Source organism: Megascapheus bottae, chromosome 1 (genome assembly GCF_031878675.1).
Source record: "Megascapheus bottae isolate mThoBot1 chromosome 1, mThoBot2.hap1, whole genome shotgun sequence".
In the NCBI taxonomy this organism is placed as follows: Eukaryota; Metazoa; Chordata; class Mammalia; order Rodentia; family Geomyidae; genus Megascapheus; species Megascapheus bottae.
The window spans coordinates 36,710,102-36,730,638 of NC_143509.1; the positions used below are offsets into that span (position 1 = coordinate 36,710,102).

At 38.8% G+C, this 20,537-nt stretch overlaps 1 long non-coding RNA gene across 5 annotated transcripts in view; it reads left to right on the forward strand.

Moving 5' to 3' along the window:
- Window positions 1–16,845, forward strand: part of LOC150068948 (uncharacterized) — a 74,301-nt gene extending 57,456 nt beyond the window's left edge. For all 5 annotated transcript variants that reach the window (XR_016535007.1, XR_016535013.1, XR_016535009.1 and 2 more), the window contains 2 exons: window positions 15,206–15,259; window positions 16,681–16,845. This is a non-coding gene — a long non-coding RNA (uncharacterized LOC150068948). The remainder of the gene's footprint in view (window positions 1–15,205; window positions 15,260–16,680) is intronic.
- The last annotated feature ends 3,692 nt before the right edge of the window (window positions 16,846–20,537 follow it).

Below are 20,537 nucleotides of genomic sequence, written 5' to 3' on the forward strand. Positions count from 1 at the left end.
GCCACCCGCAGGGACTAGCCATTGGTGTCAGGTAAGAGAAGGTTTTAGAAAATAAAGATTGTTTAAGGGTCATGTGAAGTGAAGGCTTTAGAAAATAAAATTTGTGTGAGTGTTGTGATCAGTTGGACTGTTGATGCTTTTTCAGAATCAAGAAAGAAGTGACTTTTTCATCAGAACCAGTTTAAGCTGGCTTGGAGTTTCAGCCTTTCCAAATACCACGTGACTAAGAGCCAAGCACCAGGGCTGTATGGTCTAGATTCTTCCCTTATCTAAAAATAGGGAGGATTTAACAGTCTGGTTAAAATAGTTTCTCCAGGTCTTTCTAACCCAGAAATTCTCTGATTCTACTTTAAAGTAAAACAAACAGGGCTCTATTTCTTGGGACTTTAAGGAGAAAGGGGGAAGTTATCTATTGAACAACTCTTTGTTGTTATTGTTACCAACCTTGGGGTTTGAACTCAGGCTCTGGATCGCATACCTGAGCTTATTTGCTCAAGACTAGCATTCTACCACCTGAGCCACAGCTCAAAACTTCTGTTTTTTTTTTTTTGTTTTTTTTGTTTTTTAATAAATTGGAGGTTAGAATCTTAAGAACTTTCCTGCCTGGGCTGGTTTTGAACAGTGATCCTTTGGTTTCAGCCTTTTGAGTCACTAGGATTACAAGCTTGAGGCACTAGTGCCTGGCAAAATTAGTATTATTTTGTGTGTGTATGTGTCTGTGTGGCAGTCTTGGGACTTGAACTCAGGGCCTGGACACTATCCTTGAGATTTTGTGCTAAAGACTAGGACTGTACCAGTTGGTTTTATTCTATATTTAGATTTTAAATTATCACTCGAAAGTCTCTAATAGGTTGACCTTATGACTGTATTTTGGAATTAGGGACTGTGGGGCTGCTTCAATTTGTATGAATGAGCAGTGGTGATATAATCAGCTGTAAATACTGATTTACTGCCCAAGTCATCTGGCATATGTGACTTTTAATGCAATCCATATGCATGAAAGGTATTCCCTGAGCCATCTCAGCTTGCGATAGGTATTGCTGCTAATGAGAATTTTGGCTGAATTAGAAGGCCTTGGAAATCTGCTGGAAATTTGAGACTAAAATTCTAACTAAGTCAGAGCAATAAATGCATTCTTGACATTTTCCTGTATTTGGCTTCTCCAACACTGCAAGCTGGATCCTCCACCATTGCAAAGTCAAAAATGCCTGCGACAATAAATGCCCAGTTTTCAAATATCTTGTCTGCATCATTTATTTTTAATACTAAATGTGACATAGTGTGATGTTCTATCGATTAAATTAAACTGCATGGGTGAAGGAGATAGAATTTCAATCGAATTCTTAGATGAAAAATGAACTGCATGTCACAAAGTTTTTCTGGCCCTCGTCTAACATCCTGATGGATATCGGCTGGCTTCACTTAAACAGCTGGATGGAGCAGTCAGCAGGCTGTGTCTAAATAAAGGGTGCCACCATTCAGGAGGGGAAAAAAGAGTGTTGGGCCTTTAAGGACGAGGGAAAGGATTTCTTAGTTAGCCAGGAGCTTCACAGATCGATTTTTCCTCTGTGATTGACATCTTGCTCTTGGAGATTTTGCATGGTTTTTGTGTGAGGTCATTCTGACATTCTGCACAGAGCTTCCAATGAGTCATTTTACCCAGTTTCCTAAGACACAAGAAAGCCTGTACATGTTGCTGTCTGTATAAAGATATTTATATGTTTAGGACTGTATAGTCCAGATATGAGGGGGTTGAAAGATGCTAGCAAAATTTGAGATCCTAAGGCACTTTTTCAATGGGATAGTAGTGATTTGAAGTTGCTGCATTATCAGGAATCATTGTATTCCTTGCTCCATAATATGGAGAAGAATGTTCATACAAGAGATTTATATTTCTGTGCCAAAAGTAGTGTAGTTAAAGGGGAGAATCTCTTTAATGACACTGCCTGGAAATTCTTTTCCTTCAGAAACTTAGGGCAACATGGAATCGCACCATGGCTCTGAGATGGGATGATAATTGGGAGGAGAGATGTTGAAAGAGACAGGATTGAATGTGGCTCTTTGGGGCTCAGAAGATATGGTCATTTGAACTAGAAGAGTGTAACTTATGCAGTCATTGGTGGTCCACCTGCGCTTAGTCAGCGCTTAGTTGTCTAGAGAATGACTGAAGTGTGACACCCATCTCTCAGGGTCAGAGATGAAACATAGCCTGCAGAATCAAAACCAAGAGTTGCACAGGAAGGAATCAGCAGAGGTTAGTAGGGCTGAATGGATAGTACATTTGTCTGGCAAGAAGCCAGCCCAAGCGGGTGCAGTCCATGAGATGTAGAAGCCAATGAGCACAGCAAATAAGGGCCTTGAGAGCAGCATGCAACCAAGGCCAAGAAAGTCCCATGAATGCACAAAACTTTAACCAATAAGCAGTAACCATGGTGGTAGAATAGCTGGAGCAGTTGGTGCACTGGAAATTGAGCCTAACTAAATTCCAAAAACAATTATAAATATGTAGCCCCAGAGAACTGCATAATGGATTATGGCATGGCTGTGAAATCGAATATTAGGAACCTATTGAAAGGAAAAATTGATTTAATTGTGTTCATATGAATGAAGAATGTCTTGAGTGATTGTACTCCTACCAGTTTGTGAACAGAAATGTATATGTATATGAATACATTTGTGTTTTATGTACATTTATGCATATAGTAGTTTTTCTGGGCGTATGTACATGTACACGAGATACAGTAAGTATTTAGATGTTTTCACACATACACATCTGTTGATTTACACTAGGAATCATGGCAGAAAGAGTCAAGCTGGGGATAGAAAAGAATGAGAAAAAAGAACTTTAAAGTCGTTCTCAGTCTCTACTATTTACATCGTGTTATTTTTTTAACCATGCACATATATTACTTTAGTAATGATAACAATAATGATGGTGATAATAATAATAATAGATTATAAAGAAACAAAACTAGTATGCACAACAAACCTTGGTTTCTAATCTAACCAGAGGAAGTGGGAATCATGAATCATTAATTAATAACTGATAATTCACCCAGCTGGGTGCTACTCATTGAAATATGCTAGAGGGTAGGAGTAAAGTTGTACTAAATTAAAGATGTAAGACTACTGGGATATGTAAAATCTGCGGTATTTTCTTCCCTTTCTGAAGCTCTGGACTTCTCCGAAGCACAGCAGGGCTGTGTTAGTGAGAAGGTTGGCTGATCTGCTGTAGCTGAGCAGCTGTCCAGGTAGAGCCCTGTTGGTTCTGCCTGGGGTGTTTCTCATCACACGGATTTTGGCCATACTGCTGGTGCCAGGCACGGTCTGTGACTGGCCTGGCTTTACCTGGGAGGGTGCTGCCAGCTCAGGAGATCATGGAAATGGAATAGGAACACAGCCAAGTGCTTTGGCTGCCCTAGCATCCTTCTGGGCCAGGAATGTCTCATTCCATACATCAGTGAGCTGCAGCCTCCCCTTCATGTGCAGAGAGCAAGAACTACTTATGCATCTTCCCAGGCTGGGAGGAGGAAGGCACTTCCCAAAGGTATTCCTGAATGTCTTCCTCTGCGATTACATGGGAGGAGGCTGGCTGGAGATGGGGGTGGGTAGCATTCTCCAGCTTCTAGCTGGCTTGGGCAAGCAGCCCAAAAGCCTTTTTTTTTTTTTTTTAAATTTAAATCCTGGACCATATGGATACAGGAAAAATATAAAGGATGTGTTCCCTGCCCTTGAGGAATTTATAATCTAGTTGGAGGGCAGCCAAGTCACGGCTGGGTAGCCTCAGATCGGCTGCAACACAAGCTGAGGAGAAGCCAATAGTGCAATGCCAGCAGGACCCAGCTGCTCCCTCTCCTGAGGGTCTGAGTATGACCTCGGCGGCGTGGGCCTGCAGGTGAGCAGGCGGCTGGGGGAGGAAGTGGCTCATTTCTTTTGCTTGCAAGCCTAGGAATTTCTCAACCTAACATCTTTTGGTGAACAATCTTTGGTTCAAGTTCACAAGCCACATCATTAATCATTCATAGATAGTGGTACAATACACTTTTGCTTGTCAGAGAAAATAGAGAGCTCTAAATGTATAAACAAGGAAACATACTCTGGCACCTAGAAAGTGGATCCCCTTTGTGGTTCTAGAATGTTTTAGAGTCGGAGAAGACTTTTGAAACCACCAGATTAACAGTTTACACACACACACACACGCGTGCGCGCACGCACACACTCACATTTTGATAATTACAGTCAATCCTAGAATCTTGCCTAAATTAGGCAAGTGCTCTACCACTGAGATACACCCACAGCCCAGGCTCCAGCATGTTCACATAGGAATCAAGAGGCAAAGACATTTGCTGTGTTGGTGACAGGCACTCATTAAATAGGGCGTGCTTTTCTGACTCTGTCAATGAGTATTCATTTCGATGTTAGAGTTTAGGAATTTCTGTTATTGTGGACTGAGTTTGTGTCATTTCAAAGGAGCAGAAATGAACTCCTAAGTAATATCGTGACTTTTACTTCATCTTTATTATGTAACTACCTAATGTCATTAGGAACAGCTAGAAAATAAAAATGAAATCATCCTGTATTTTCACCTTGGTTGAGTATGAGAACTTAGAAAAGATAGGCTGAACCAAGCACCAAGGCAGATATAGATATAGATATAGATATAGATATAGATATATTTTAAGTCAGAAGTGAAGCTGTGGTTCATGTACTAGATGTGCTAGCCTTGAGTAAAAAAGCTCAAAGATAGTATTCACATTCAAGCCCTAGTACTGGCACAAAAGAACAGAGAAGGGAAGTAAGTAAAGGAGAGGAGAGGAGAAAGAAAAGAAAAAAGAAAAGGAAAAAGACTGAGCTGGAGATGAGGGAACAGAAGGGTTCAGATCTGCAGATTAGATGGCCTGTCAGGTGCAGTTAAGTGCTATGATGGGCTTGTGTGAGGGAGAGAAACAGAAAGGTAGAGGTGGTAAAGAGCAGGTTCTGGCACCTGAGATGTTTTCCAGTAGCATCAAGGAGCTATGATGAAGAGAGTAATAAGACTGAATTGAATAGCACCTATATTTAAGGCAGTGACCCAGCCATAGGTGAAAAAAACAATTTCAGATAATGATAACAGCTGCCTAATGAGGCTATGAAAGGCAGGCAAAATTCAGAACTTTAGAACTGGGCACAGAGTTCTGACTGGATCAGCAGCAAGATTCATTGGATGTTGAGTTTAGAATGTATCAGTCCAGGACTCTGGTTTAGGCTGATGTCCACAGAGGAAACCAGGAGGTTATGGGTACGTGCCTTCAATTTGGAAATTAATCAATTTGGAAATTGATGAATGAAGAGAATACTCATAATTCATCATTGAATGGATCAGAGGTGTGTAAGGAGAACCGGCCGAGGTCAACTCAGTAAGATTTAGTATTAAGCCTTCTAGCATGCAGGTTCTGGTAGCTCACTCCTATAATCCTAGCTACTCAGAAGGCTGAGATCTGAGGATCTCTGTTGAAAGCCATCCTGGACATGAAAGTCCATGAAACTCTTATACTTAGTTAACCACCAGAAAAACAGAAGTGGAGCTGTGACTCAAAGTGGTAGAGTACCAGCCTTGAGCTGAAGAGCTCCAGGACAGCCCCCAAGCTGAAAGTTAGGAAGAAAGAAACAAAGAAAGAGAGAGAAAAAAAGAAAGAAAGAAAAAAAGAAAGAGGAAAGAAAAGCTATCCATTAGAAAGGTAGAAATCACCCACTATAGGCAAATGTTGGCAATGCCTGTCCAAATGCCACAATGTGTAAATGTAGCATTAGCCAGAAAACTTGGAATATTTGGATTTCATGCTGGGCTTTTGTAAAGGTGAAGGGAATTTTAATGAAAAAATATGTGAAATATCTGAATTCTACCATTGCCTTCTCCTGCTACTCTGTTTTCCAGATAACTTTTCTGAGATTTGACATGTTACATTATTCAGGACACATCGATAGGCATATTTTGTAAAAGACTTGCTGTCAACATAACTAGTAAACTGACTTTCCAATGCATACATTGGTCTCTGTGAGATTGCCATGGGAAGATTAATCTGCACTTTTTAGAGTGTTTCTATTATAGTTACTAGAACATAATTGTACAAATTATAATGTGAATATACCATGAATTGATCATACTCACTCCTCCTTCTATTTCTCTCCCCTCGTCCTCACTCCCTCTCTCTTTCAACTCCCTTCCTAGTTACTAGTAATCTCTCTTCTATTTTCAGGTCATCTTTTGCCTCTTTCCTTTTTAGTTTCCATACATGAAAGAAAATATGTGATATTTGTCTTTCTGTATCTGAGGCGACTTTCTGAGTAGATTTGATTTTTCATATTATGCACCCAACATTGTGAAAGGCAGCTAGGATTATTATAGATAAATAAGCTGGAAGAATTTAAAAAATGAGCTGAGTACTGATAGATCGTTACTGTAAAATTTGTTACTCAAAAATCTGAGATCTGAGGATCAAGGTTTGAAGCTAGCCCAGGCAGACAAATTCCATAGATAATTATCTCCAACTCACCATCAAAAAGCTACACGTGAAGATGCAGTAGAGTGGCACTAGCCTTGATCTAAAAAGCTAAGCAAGAACTCGAGGCTCTGAGTTCAAGTCCTAGTACCAGCAAAGAAGAAAAATAAATATGTTAGTGTGTTACCAAACTTCATTCTCACTTGGTAAGGCTCAGTATCAAAACACTCTTTGGTAAATGCTACTTTTGGATGTGGATAGTGACCAAAGATATCACGCATTCTCTTGCAAGGGCAGCCGAATGCTTAGAGAGGTGGGAGATTGGTAAAGGCATCTCTGAAAAGGGTGACTTCTAACCAGGAACCCAAAAGCCTTGTTAGGAGTTAGGGAGAGCATTTCAGGGGAAGACGAGATGTTAACAGAACTTCTACAAGAGGACAGGCATAAAGATGAAGATAGCAGACATTAAAAAGTCTTTTCAGAGGACCTCTAGGTCATAGAAACAAAAGCCATAATGAGTGATTGTTGGCTATCTCATTTTTTACAGCATTTCACCTTGTTATCTGATATATTGTATATATGTGTATTTGGTTATTTGAAATTGGATAGGGAAGGGGGAAAACAAGATGAGTGGTGGGGGTGGAGGGAGGGAAATGGGGACCAAGACATGAGAGAGGGTATCCATATATGTGAAGTAATGCACCTTCTATCTGGTGAATATAATGTAACCCTTCTATTAATTACAATAAAAATATGTGAAAAAAGTAAAAAAAAAAAAAGAAGCCCTTTCAGTTGGGCACTGGAGACTCTTGCCTGTCATCCTTGCTTTTCGAGTGGCTGAGGTGGGACCACTGAGGTTCTAATCCAACCAAGGCAGGAAAATTCATGTTGACCCCTTCTCAAATGAGGAGATGGATATGGTAGCATGTGCCAATTATTCTCACTATGGCCAGAAGTCTGAAATATGCAAATGCAGGAACCATCCAGGTGTATGTGAGAAATGAGACCTTATCTGAAAATTAGCCATTGGAAATCATGGACTGGAGGTGTGGCTCAGTAGTAGAGTGTCTGCCTTGTAAGCTTGTTGGTCTCAAGGTAAAAGAAAGTAAGATACGGAGGTAGTTAGGGAACCAGACATTATTCTGATGCTCTTAACATAATGGATACTCAACATCACTCCAAAATGCCTGTCTTTTCTCTTCTGGGTTGGTGGGTGAGCTTGTGGCTCCTTTGGGAATGTCACAAGGCCTAATGGCTTATCCAGGAAAGTAAAAAGGGCTGTCTTCACAGGCTGCTTCAAACTTTCTGAACTACAGCAATTTAGACTTTGTCTTTCTCTCTTAAACATTTTTCTTTATTGCTTAAATATATATCAGCAATTTATAGATCTGATTGCTAATGGGTTTTGCAATCTCACTGCTAAATATGTAGAAAATATTTTTTTTCTGTCTTGGAGCTAGGGAAAAGGAAAAAAAAAACTGATGGAAAGAAGGATCAGAGCTGGGTCTATTGGCACGCGCCTGCAATCCCATCTACTCAGAGGGTAGAAATCAGGATTGAAGTTAGGAAGGGATGAGAGCAGTGGTTGAGACATCAGGTTCTACAACTGGAGTTGATTGTAGTGGTACACCTGACATCCCAGATGTTTGGGAGTGGGCAGCTGGATGCTCAAAATCTGAAACTGGGCCCGGGTAAAATCATGAGACCACAGTTGAATAATGACTGCAGTAAAAAAGGGCTAAGTAGTAGAGTGCTTGACTAGCAAGTACATAGCCTTGAGTTTAAAAGCCAGTGTCAGGAGGAAGACAAGGAGGAAAATGAAGGAAGAGGATCAGAGAAGGGCTTACTTGATGAAAATGGGTTCTTTTTTCCATGACTGGAGTGGTCATTCTTTGCTAGCTCAGGGAGGATATGGGAGAACCACAGGAAAAGAAAGCTAGGAGAGAATCTGAAAGTCCATCTCAGCCTCTCAATATCCCTTCTAGGACAGGTCTGAAACTCTGCATCAAAACATGTCAATGTGCTGGGTGCAGGTGGCTTATGTCTGCAGCCTTAGCTACTCAGGGGGCTGAGATCTGAGGGTTGTGGTTCAAAGCCAGCCCAGGCAGAAAAGTCTGTGAGATTCTCATCTCCAACAGAAGTGGAGCTCCTGTGTTCAAGCCCCCCAGTATGAAAAATAAACAAAAAGAAATTTTTAAAAAATGTAAATTTATTTGCTAGCATCCACTCAAGTATCAGATTTCACCTACAGATTACATCCTGTGACACAACTGAGGTTGACTAATAGACTAAATGGCCCCGACAACCACAGTGAGTGCTCTTTCCTTGTCATAGAGTTTGCTGTAAAATGCCCTGAATTTTTTTTTTCAGAATCACATTGACAAATGTTCCCCAAGAACGTTAAGATTCCCATCACAACGGACTCATCTGATAGGAATTGTCAGATCACACCTCAGCCTGCAGGCTAACCCACGTGGCCAAACAAGTGAACACCGCAAACTAGGTCTTTTTTCCCCAGATGCTAATGTGTAATGGGAACCAGGAAGCTGAATACTCCACCTGCTTTTTTGCATCGAATGATAAATATCTGTCTGAGAGCCTGTGAAGGTACAAAAACTGTAGGGGTAGCAAGGCAGAAAACAGGCGTGGAGAAAGCCTTGGAAAAGGAAAGGAAGATTTTGTTTGCTTTAACCAAATATCACAGAATAAGTCAAGACAGATGTGTCTCATTTGATGCCTTCATTGGACCCTTTATAAACAACAGAAAAACAAAATGAAATATAATTCACGGTTATTGTTTTGTTTTGGTATTGGGCTTGAACTTGGGGCCTCATATTCTTGCTTAACTTTTTCCACTCAGTTGATGCTACATCACTTGAGCCACACCTTCCGTGTGTGTGTGTGTGTGTGTGTGTGTGTGTGTGTGTGTGTGTGTGTGTTTACTGCTTAATTGACGATTAGAGCCTCATGTTTGCTCAGGCTAGCTTTGAACTTTGATCTTTAGATCCATCTTAGCTGCCTAAACAGCTAGTATTATAGTTGTGGGGCAACAAAACCCAGAAAAATTAAGATTTTTTGAACTCAATTACATAGAGTGAAACAATGATGGACTAGCTCAGGATTATTTATTTATATATACCTGCCTGCCTTTTTTCATAAAGGATATGTTGAAACCCCCTAAAAATGACTTCACTGTGTCATAAGCGGTTGACACGGTAAGGATTATAATTTTGGGCTACATTGTACTATTAACAATAAATGGTAATGATGTCTATATACATGACCTGTAGTTTATGAAAATAGAGATCTCTCAATTTTTAACTCTCATTAACTTATATGTCCTATAAAACAAATTTATGAATTGGCTTTAGCTGTTGGTAGCTTGTTCACCAATTGTTTGTCTTGTCTTGATTGAAGAGATAGATGTAGTTTAAAATGAGGATTAGAAAAACCTGTCCTCCATCCGTATAATTCTGGTTTTACCTCTAGTAAAGGTTATTGTATAATTAGCTGATTCATAAGGCACTTTAAACATCATTTCAGGAAAAAGAACCCATTGGAACAAACCACAGAGGATCTAGATATGGATAGCATGGTGATGTAAACATTCGTGGGGGGAATTCATTTAGTGCCTGCTAAAAGCATTTGATTTAATTTTGCCTATCTGTTATCAGATTTCTTTCATGGATAAGCCTAAAAGACAAATGATAATTATCTAGAAAGCATGTGGAATAATAAATGTAAATTCCCATGATATATTTTTTTTCATTTTGGAAGGAGGTAGTTGGTTGTGTTACCAAAAATAATCATGATTTTTTTTTTGCCCATCATTCATCTGGGTACTACCAGTATTAGATCTCAAAAATAAGATGACAAAGTTATCAAATGATAATGAACCATCCGTGGTATGAAGACCTAACATATAAAGTATTGGTTGTAAAAATCCCCTGATTTTATGTAATTGCTATTTCTACTTGTGTAAAGCTAAGGTTTATGATGGATTTGTTTCTAGCCAATCTCAGTAATGTTCCAGGATGTTCCATATTCTGTATGAATTGATGTGTATTGTCATAAAGCTTTTATATTTTTCAAACACTTCAGCAGTTTTATGCATTGGGTTTGCTATTAAGTGTCACTGTGTCACTTTTACAGGATCTTATTTAACAAAAGTTAGTAGCAAGGAAAAGAGATGAGAAAGATTTATAATGTGACCCCAGCTAAACCCAAGGGCAATGTAGGCCTTAATAAAAGAGAATCTATTAATATCCAAGGTGTTTATCATAAAAATTAATCCCAAACAAAAAGAAAACATGAGATGAAATGAAACCAAACAAAAATATGCATGGTAAGCATTTAGTGAGCAGATATCAGGTTTTATGCTATGAAATGCTGGACAAATTATTGTATTTTGGAACAACTCTTCCTCTATTTCACTATCAATTGAAGGCTATCCCAAATGCCCTTTCTCTACCTTTCAGAATTAGGGAGTCCCATAATTGTAGTACTATAGCATTTTATTCTTATAACACATACATACACACACACACACACACACACACACACACACACACACACACCTGTCCTTACATGATCACATGCTTAGTGATCTGACTGACAACCACTCAGATTAGGACTCATGTAGAATAGGACTTTTCTTTAACTATCTTTAATGTTCTAGTGTCCAGAAATTGTTGCTTGGCACACAGGAGCTCAATCAACATTTTTGAAATGGTAGCTTAGATTCATTTGGGTCTTAGATTTTTATAAATGGCATTATTGCTTGGCACCAGTGGAGCACACTTATAATCTTAGCTACTTAGGAGGTTGAGGATCGCAGTTCAAAGCCAGCTCACGCAAGAAAGTCTGTAAGACACTGATATCCAATTAGCTACCAGTAAAGCTGGTATTGGAGCTGTGGCTCAAGTGCTGGAGCACCAACCTTGAGCAAAAAATCTCATTTTTTTAAGTCCTGCATTTAAGCATTAGGACACACACACACACACACACACACACACACACACACACACACACACACCTTCACATACGAATTAACATTATTACAGGAGAAGGGAAATGACCAACTGGATCATTTCTTCTAAACAACCACTTTAATCACTCAGTGACAGAATAGGTAGCAGAAGATGGAGTAAAGGTTTGGCATTAGTGTACTGGATCATTAGTAATGCAATCCAAATAATTTACATACTATAGATGCCCTAGGTCTTTTTTTAGTTGGATCTTTTCTAGAATCAAAGTGTATGAGTTTCAGAAGTTTATTTTGCATAGAAAATCTGTTTCTCCATTTGTATTGGGTACTCATTATTTTTTTAGGCTGTTGAAGCTAGTGTCTTTCCTAAGATGAAGCCCAGTGAAACCATATTAAGTCCTACCTTTGGACAGGAGTGTACATTTCTACTGATGGGATCCAATCTGAGGAAAATTGAGAGGCTCTTGTTCTGAAATATTTCATGGAACTCATCTCTTCATGATCACAGGATGCTCTTTGAAAAGAAAGAAGCAAAAGGTGTGGGATATTGTATCAGCCTTTGCAGCAGCTCTTCCAGTATTAAATAGGCACTGGACTCTGATAGTGTGTGGCCACTTCAATTGGCTCAGAGTATGGTCACTTCAGTGGGCTTCTTGTTCCAAATATCCCAACTAACTGAAGGGTCCTACCTCCTCTCCCCCTGTGAGCCTGATCCTTACATTAAATAACCAAGGAAGGCAACAAGCCTCTCAATTAAAGAAAATCTGAAGATCTAACTGCAGCAAGCTGTTATAATTAGCGCTCTCTCTCTCTCTCTCTCTCTCTCTCTCTCTCTCTCTCTCTCTCTCTCTCTCTCTCTCTCTCTCTCTCTCTCTCCCTTTCAATAGTAGTGTAAGGTCTCTACCTCTCTGTCTCCTCTCTCCCTGTAGTCTACTGTCAGTTCCCTTCTTCCTGGATACCTTCAGGCTTTCAGGCACTGGGGGCAACCATGTACATTACAGCTCTGACTCAGGGATAGTCAAGTCTTTTGGCTTATGATGGCTATCATTCACAAAATAATATTCATCCATCTTTAGTTCACACTAAAACTAAGATGATTATTCTCATCAATCTTAGCAGAATCAGCATACTTGCTGAATATTTCTCTTTTATTTAAGGAAGAGTTAAGGTAAAGATGAGCCTCTTGTTAGCAGTTGAGTGAGAAGGATGCAGTTTCTTCATTGTTGATTGAATCCAAACCTACAGCTAGAACTAGCACCTCTGCTTGGGAAGGTGGAATCTAAAGCATTTGGCACAGGCTTCTGGGTAGTGATGTTAGTGCATCCTAGACTTCAGTGGTGGCTTTAATTCCCCTAGTTCTGTCTTTGCATCTGAGGTTTATTTTGCATTCATATTTATTCTTGGGCGCTTACTTCCCCGTAAAGAATGTTGTCCTCGTCGTCATCGTCCTCCTCCTCCTTCTCTCAAGTTATGTTTCCATCCTGAATGGTACATTTTCTTTCTGTGTGACACAAAAATCACTTTGATCTCTCTCTTAGAAATGGTCTATTATGAGAAAAAATTATAGGTCAACATTCTCTCTCATTTAAATGATAATGATTACTATGGGTATTTAAAAAGGATTGTCAAAGAAGATAACTTTAAAATGACACACAGGTTACAAAAAGGCCTACTAACAGAAGTGGTGAAAATGATTGAATACTTATTTTGTGCCTGTACTGAGGCTTAAAATCAAGTCTTTCTTAGTATTTTGCTCAAAGTTAGCAAAATCTACCACTTGAGTGGATCAAGAGAGTGTGGAGCTCCATTTCCAGCTTTTCATGGTTAATTGGGATGGTTTTGAACTGTAGTCCTCACATTCTCAGCTTTCTGAATAGCTAGGATTATAAGCATGAGCCACTGGCACCTGGCAATGTTTGCGCATTAAAAAATTCCCATTTTGGGGGGAAAACAAGATGATTGGGAGGGGTGGGGAGAGGGAAATGGGGACAAAAATAGGAGAAGAAATATCAATGTGTGAGAAGCAATGCACTACTATCTGGCAAATGTAACTATAACCCCTCTGTACATTACCCGACAATAAAAAATAAAATAAAATAAATCCCATTTTGACTTCACCCTGAAATGTGTGGTTAGTGAATTAAAATTGAGAGGCATTCTATCTGTGACTGATTTGCTGTCAAAGGACATAAGAATCCTACAAGAGACTCATAGGTTTTAGGTTTGTTTCTCTATAGTCTAGCTGAAAGAATGACCCAGAGGGAGAAAGGACAGCTGAAGTATGAATGGTGCATGTCTTGGCCTCTGATCAGTAAAAGAAAGATGAGCATGCTGATAGGAAAACTTGTAGAGAATCTTGTGAGCAAGCTATATGGATCTGCAGCATCATTTCACAGAGGAAGTGACTTATATGGTTGCCTGTATAGACAGAGTTCTGGTGGGTTTTGGTAGTATTGAATGTCCTTGGATTTCTCTATGTGGATGAGATTGTGTTCTGTCTTTCTGGATGATTCTCCCAAGGGAAAAAGGAGAGTGCTTATGCATGATCTGTCCTATTTATGGGGAGTGATATGATGGATAATGATAGTGCCTTCAGAAGTGAGGAGCCATGTGCCAGAGAGCCCAGGTTGTGATTTACCATTGTGCTCTAGTAAAACATTGCCTTGTTCAGAAAAAAAAAAAAAAGCCTAGAGAGAATACTCACTCGGCTATGCCTATTCGAGTTCCCTTCATAAATTTTCAATTTTTGAGAAACTGCCTTTTCTAGTTACAGAAGCAATTTTAAAAGAAACCACATAAATGTTAGAAAGTATAGGCAAAGAAAAAGAAGATTAAAAACAGAATTTCACTGGTAAGTTAAGTATTACCATCATTTTGGGATGTGTATGTACTCTTCTACTCTAATACTGCTTTGAGATGGTTTTCATTTAGTAATATATTATGGTTGAAATTTCTATGGTAAATACTCAGCTACCTAGATCTGATTATATTTACACACACACACACACACACACACACACACACACACACACAGAGTCTCCCCCAAACACAGAGCTTTTGCTCCCCAAAAGGGAAAATTTGGAATAGAATTTATTCAGTATCCCATTTCCTTTCCAACATGGAAATACTGAAGCAGGGGCCTAGGAAAATAGAACCCGACATGTGAGGTTCATTGTCTGCATTCTCTCTAATATGGAAAGGAAACAGAAGAAGGGAGGCTCTTACTGTTTGAGCCTGTTGTATCCCCCATTTACAACTGCCCATACAACCACATTACTCTTAGTCCTAAAGTGAGAACATGAAATATTTTGTGGAGATTCCTTTCTATTGGAATGGGTTTTCAAGTACAGTAAAGACTTTTCTAACTATGAAACTGTGGGGTACAGGGTCAAGCTCTACAATATCTTTTCCCTCTCCAGAATCCAGAGAATATTACCAATACTCTCAGACTTAAACTTCAATGTAATGGATCCCTGGTTAGGGCAGAAAGAAGAACAGAAGAGCACTGACCTATGAAAAAGTTAGTTTGAAGTTAATTTGAAGATAGAAACTTGGCTTTATCAGACTCCAATGTCTTTAGGAAAAAGTCAGTCTAAGATTGAAATGTTCAGTCTTAAACTGTTGCCAAGGGAGATACTGGAAAATTCCAGGCAAGTGACTGGGATTACCCACTAGTTATTCATATAGATACAGTGTTAGATAATTCATTAATTTGTATTCCTCTTTTGTTTATACCCAGCATGATTAGAACCATTACAAGAATTATATGCTGTCTACAGGAAAGGCGAGGAAGGTGAGGTTGTAAGTGGGGAAATCCTTGGTAATCATGCCTTCTTTTTCACCTCAGTATCTTCAGCTTTATTCCTTCTTGTCTGACTGCTCATCTACTCTGACCTCCAATCTCTATGTAAGCTCATCCAACTCCTGAACAGGGTAATGCTCAAACATTTCTTCTCAATAGTTTATCCTTAGCACCTTACACAGAGGGTATCTAACCTTTCATTGTAACATTCAGGGGATTCCCAATCTGGCTTTTATTGCCTTTCTCAAAGGAATTCTTTTAGTTTTACATATTTTTATTGTTATTAAAGAGGTGATATTTAAAGGGCTTACAGTTTCATAATCCAGGTTTAGAGTACATTTCTTTTTTGACTGTGTCACCCTTAACCTCACTCTTTCCCAGTTTTTCCCTCCATCCCCCCACACAAATTGGATAGTTCATTTTCAAAATATTACCACTAATGAGTCCCATTGCTGCATTTGTTCATTCTTTCTCTGTCCATTTCTGTGCCTACCCTTAGAGTCCCAAAGACATATAAATAAACAAATAGAACAAAAAGAAAAGAAAACAAAAACAGCAAAAAGAGAAAAAAATAACTTTGTGTTTCCATTCTCTGGAGTTCATTTTGATAAATATGATTTTATGATCAGATGCACATAGACATTGTGCTTTTGTGTTCCTCTCCTAAGAGTAGCCTCCTTTGGCCTCACTGTGTGTGAATTCCAACAGACATGTATAATTTATCATGCTTTTAGATCTAGTTTCTGCCTATGAGAAAAATCATGCACCATTTGTGTCTCTGAGCTTGGCTTACTTCACTTAAAATAATTTAAGTCCAGCCATTTCCCTGCAAATGACATATTATTCTTTCTAATGGCTGTATAAATTTCCATTGTGTAAAGGATCACCTTTTCTTGATCTACTCATCTATTGTAAGGCATCTGGGCTGTTTCTACAACTTGGTTATTATGAATAGTGCTGCAACGAACATGGATGTGCAAAGGTCTTTATGGCATCCTGGCTGGGGTAGATGCTCAGGAGCTGTTATGCTTGCTTATTTTTGAACACCTGTGACGAGGTTTGAGGCAGACTGGTTGAGTCCTGTGTCTTACCTTTCTGTTTCTCCAAGGTTACTGCGAGTCAAATTCATTAAGATTTCTTTCTGGGTTTCTGCTCCTCTGAGTCTTAGCATCTAACATTTCCTATGGCTAAGATATATTCCCTTCAGGCCTTTTGATTAAAATTCTTAATGACTCTGTTGAAATACTAACTTTCCCACTACTAGTTGTAATTTCTTTACTCTGAGCATTCTTTCCCATTTACCTTCCCCTCCCATATCTACTACCAGTGTTGTCTTCCCTTGATTAATGGTCTACACTCTACTCTGCCTTAAGGGTAGTCATTTTTTTGTATGCATCATCTCTCTATCACAGATAAACACTTGAAGAGAAGAAAACATTCTCATTGACAGCAACGCACATTGATTAAGAATTACAGGCTATGTGGTCAGAGAATCTGAAGCTTGGCTCTACCAATGAATTGGCTGCATGACTTCAAGTCAGTTATGATTTTCAGTCTCTTTACTTGTAAAGTGGGAAAAATAGTTAGACCCATCTTAGACTCAAATAAGATAGTTTCATAATAGTACTTCCCACTGGCTTAGCCCAAAAGTTAATTTTCAGTAAATTTTGTTTGGCTAGAATATAAGTATCAGTTCATTCTTCTTATTCAAAAAGTTCTGAATATATGTCTGTTGAATAAAAAATTGATAGTTGGCCTGAGAAATTATCTTAAGTACTTATTCCTGATGCTGAAATAAATCTATCTCCATCTCTATTGGTGAAATATTCACTGAAAGTTAAATTGTCTGAGAAATCTTTTTTTTTTTTAATTCTATCATTTTGAAATAGGTTGTATCTCATGTATCTCATGTGTTACCCTTGTGCTTGGATACTAATAGTAAAATTAGCATGATGTAGTAGCTTCAAAATAGATGTAGGCAGGAAATATCTCCATAGATAGTGTAAAAGTCAGTCTAATGCCTCCTGCTGCCTGTCTGCTTTCCATGGTAAAGAATTCAGCTGCAGAAGTACGAGCCTTTTGTTTATTTGTTTGAGCTCCAGAGAAGTAACTATTCAGGCAAAAATAGACCACATCTCTGGATGCAGTCCAGTTTTGTAATGAAGCTAAGCCCAAAGCACCTTCATCCAGTTGGTTTTCTTTTAAAAAATCATTTGGCTTTGTAGAAAAATATTCAACAATTTTTACTGATGCATCCAAAACCTTGTCTATATCTTCCCAAGAGAAGGATGATGATTGTACTGGAAGTTTCTTCCATTGAATCTTTGAGGAATATGTCCAAACCAAGACCAGGGAACCAGAGTCAGAGTGGAAGGGGCTCCAGAAGGATCTGATCCTTCAGTGAGGAGAGGCTAAGGGCAAATCTTTGCAGCTGGCAAAGGGCAGTGTGATGCAGATGCCAGACTGCCTGAGCCCTGCCACATGGCAACTATGGATACCTCTGGTAGTGACTTGCTCTCTTGTGCCTCAGTTTACTTTTATATACAAAAAGAGAGAGCAGTCTTGACAGTACTTAACTTGCAAGGATAGAAACAAGTTAGGATAAATGAGAAGAAAGGGAAATTACAGTGTTTTAACCAAATATTAAAAGTCGAAATCAGAAAGTAAATTGAAAAAGCAGTTAAACTTCTCCCATACCATATTTCCTTTAGTAGATGCTAAGTTACTAAAACTACAAGACCTAAGACATCCTTCTCCTTTGAAATGGTAAAACACTGAAAACTTTTCCAGAAAGGATAGACCACACAGAATACAAAGTATGTCTGGCGAAAGGAAGTCTTGAAGGTTATCTAGATTTGAGGTAAGCCTCACAGGTCTTACCTGAAGTCTAAGGATTAGGCATTGCTAGATTTGGCTAGTTTAGAATGTATAAAGGCTATAGATAAGCACCATCATTTTGTGTCTTTAACTCCCATTTCCTTCATGGGAAGTATGAAATATTTCTTTTTTCTATTTCTACCTTATCTCTATGATAATGAATCCTTACTAAAATGTTTACCTTGTGAGACACTCTGAAATTCTTTTCATGAGTAGATGTCAAAGACTTTTGATTTGGTGTGAAAGCTGGAAAGCTACAGGAAGCCATCACCTTTCATCTGGAGACAGAACAAAATTACCCAACAGGTGGGAAATATGTAGGATTTACAGTAGACTATGGTGATCACTCAGTATTAGCATTTAATCTTAGTGAAAAGGAGAAAAGGGCTACTGACAAGTTTTGATTATTTTGTTCCATAAACAGGGATAAAATGTGATGGACCCAACTTACATCCTATCATAGCATTTCTTGCTTCCATAGTGCCTTGGGCTCCTGTTCAAATGCTCCTTCCTACTCAAGTGCTTCATTTACCTCCTAATGCCCTGGATGTCTGCTGAACCAATGAAAAGAGCCAGGGCACACCTGCACAAGCCATCAAGCAATCAGTACAAAGTCCAGGAGAAGAGACATGGGAGGAGTCCTGGACTATAAAATCTGCTTCCAAGGGGACTCCATTAGACACTTCTTTTCAAATAAACTTACTTCCAGTATGGCAAATATTTTTCTTAAATGCTTCTTGAACATATTTGTAATGTCTTGTTTCTCAAAATAATATGTTTTTTCAAACTCTGTTTTAAAGCCATCATTTCTGGCACATAAACAGGCCTGAGGACAAATGGAATAGAACTGAAGATCCAGAAATAATCCCACAGACCTATGGCCATTAGATTGTCAATGAGGGACCCAAAAAAAATAATAGAAGAAAGACTCCTAAACAAATGGTGCTGACAGATCTGGGTAAACACCAGTAGAAAACTAAAGTTAGATCCTTATATATCACCCTGTACCATACTCAACTCCAAAGGGATCAAAGACCTTGATGTAAGAACAGATACCCTGCAATATTTATAGGAAGCAATAGGAGTCACACTTGGGCTATAACAAAATGCTGAGGCAAAGGACAAAGAGTGAACGAATGAAACAACAATACTCACAAGACACTATGTTGGAAATGAACTACAACTGGCAGTGGGGGATGGATTGGGGAAGGGAAAGTGGGGAAAAATGAGGGAGGGGGTAATAATATTAAGTAAGAAATGTATTCATTACCTTATGTAGCTGTAACCTCTCTATATATCAACTTTACAATAAAATTAAAATAAATAAATAAATGAATAAAAAGAAAAAAAACATACTGTGTTTTAAAAGAGTAAGGATGGTATCCTCCATTGAAGAGAGAAGACAGGACCACTACTCATGCACAGGTAACTGGTGCTTAGGTATTACATGAAGGTCAAGAGAGTAAGAGATGATGAATGGACTGAAGTTGGCATTTTAAATAGGTTGTGCACATGGTACAGCTTAAATGATTGACGGAGATGTCCTCCCATCAAAACTTTCCTGGTGTCATAGTCCTTGAAATCATATTAGCTCACAGCTGCAATATAGCTACTCAAAAGGATAATATTTGAAAATTGAGGTTTTAAGCAAGCCCAGGGTGCAAACAGGATATTCATCTCCAATTAATCACCAAAAAGAGCCAGAAATGGAAGTTAGCTCAAGTAGTAGAGCATCCCTCTTGAGTGAAAAAGCAAAGCAAGAACATGAGGCCATAGAGAATTCAAACCTCAGTATTGGTATACACACACACACACACACATACACAATATTCCTCTTTGGACCAATTATGGACTAACACGAAGACCCATGGAATATTAACAGTAGGCCTGAATTAGTTTATTCAAGTCTTTTAAAAGTGAAGGTATTTGATGTTGAAGAAATACAAAACCAAAAAGTGCCACAAAGCATCTTTCTCCTTTATTTTCTTTTGTTTTCTTGGACTTGCAGATCTGAGCAGGGGCAATATCAGGTGGCAGGGCACAAAGATCTCTTGAGCCATGGATTTGGCCTTCCTTCATCCTAGTAGACACTGCTTAGGCCTCAGTTGGCACTATCAGCATGGGAACATGAAGCAATCCCGGAACCCAGACACTCCAGACAGTCTTGGAGACAGAATAAACTGCTTACTGTTTGGGGAATGCATAGTTCTACATTTACTGCTTGCTTGCTATTAGCATGTGATCTGTGAATAAATTCAAATAGCTACTTTATGGCACACAGACTGATATTTAGCCATCACCGAGCATTAGAAATTGAGCATCTTTTTATTGATGTAGTCTTACAGTAAAATTGAAAATGCCAAGTCAATGCATTCTAAATTAAGAATAGAAA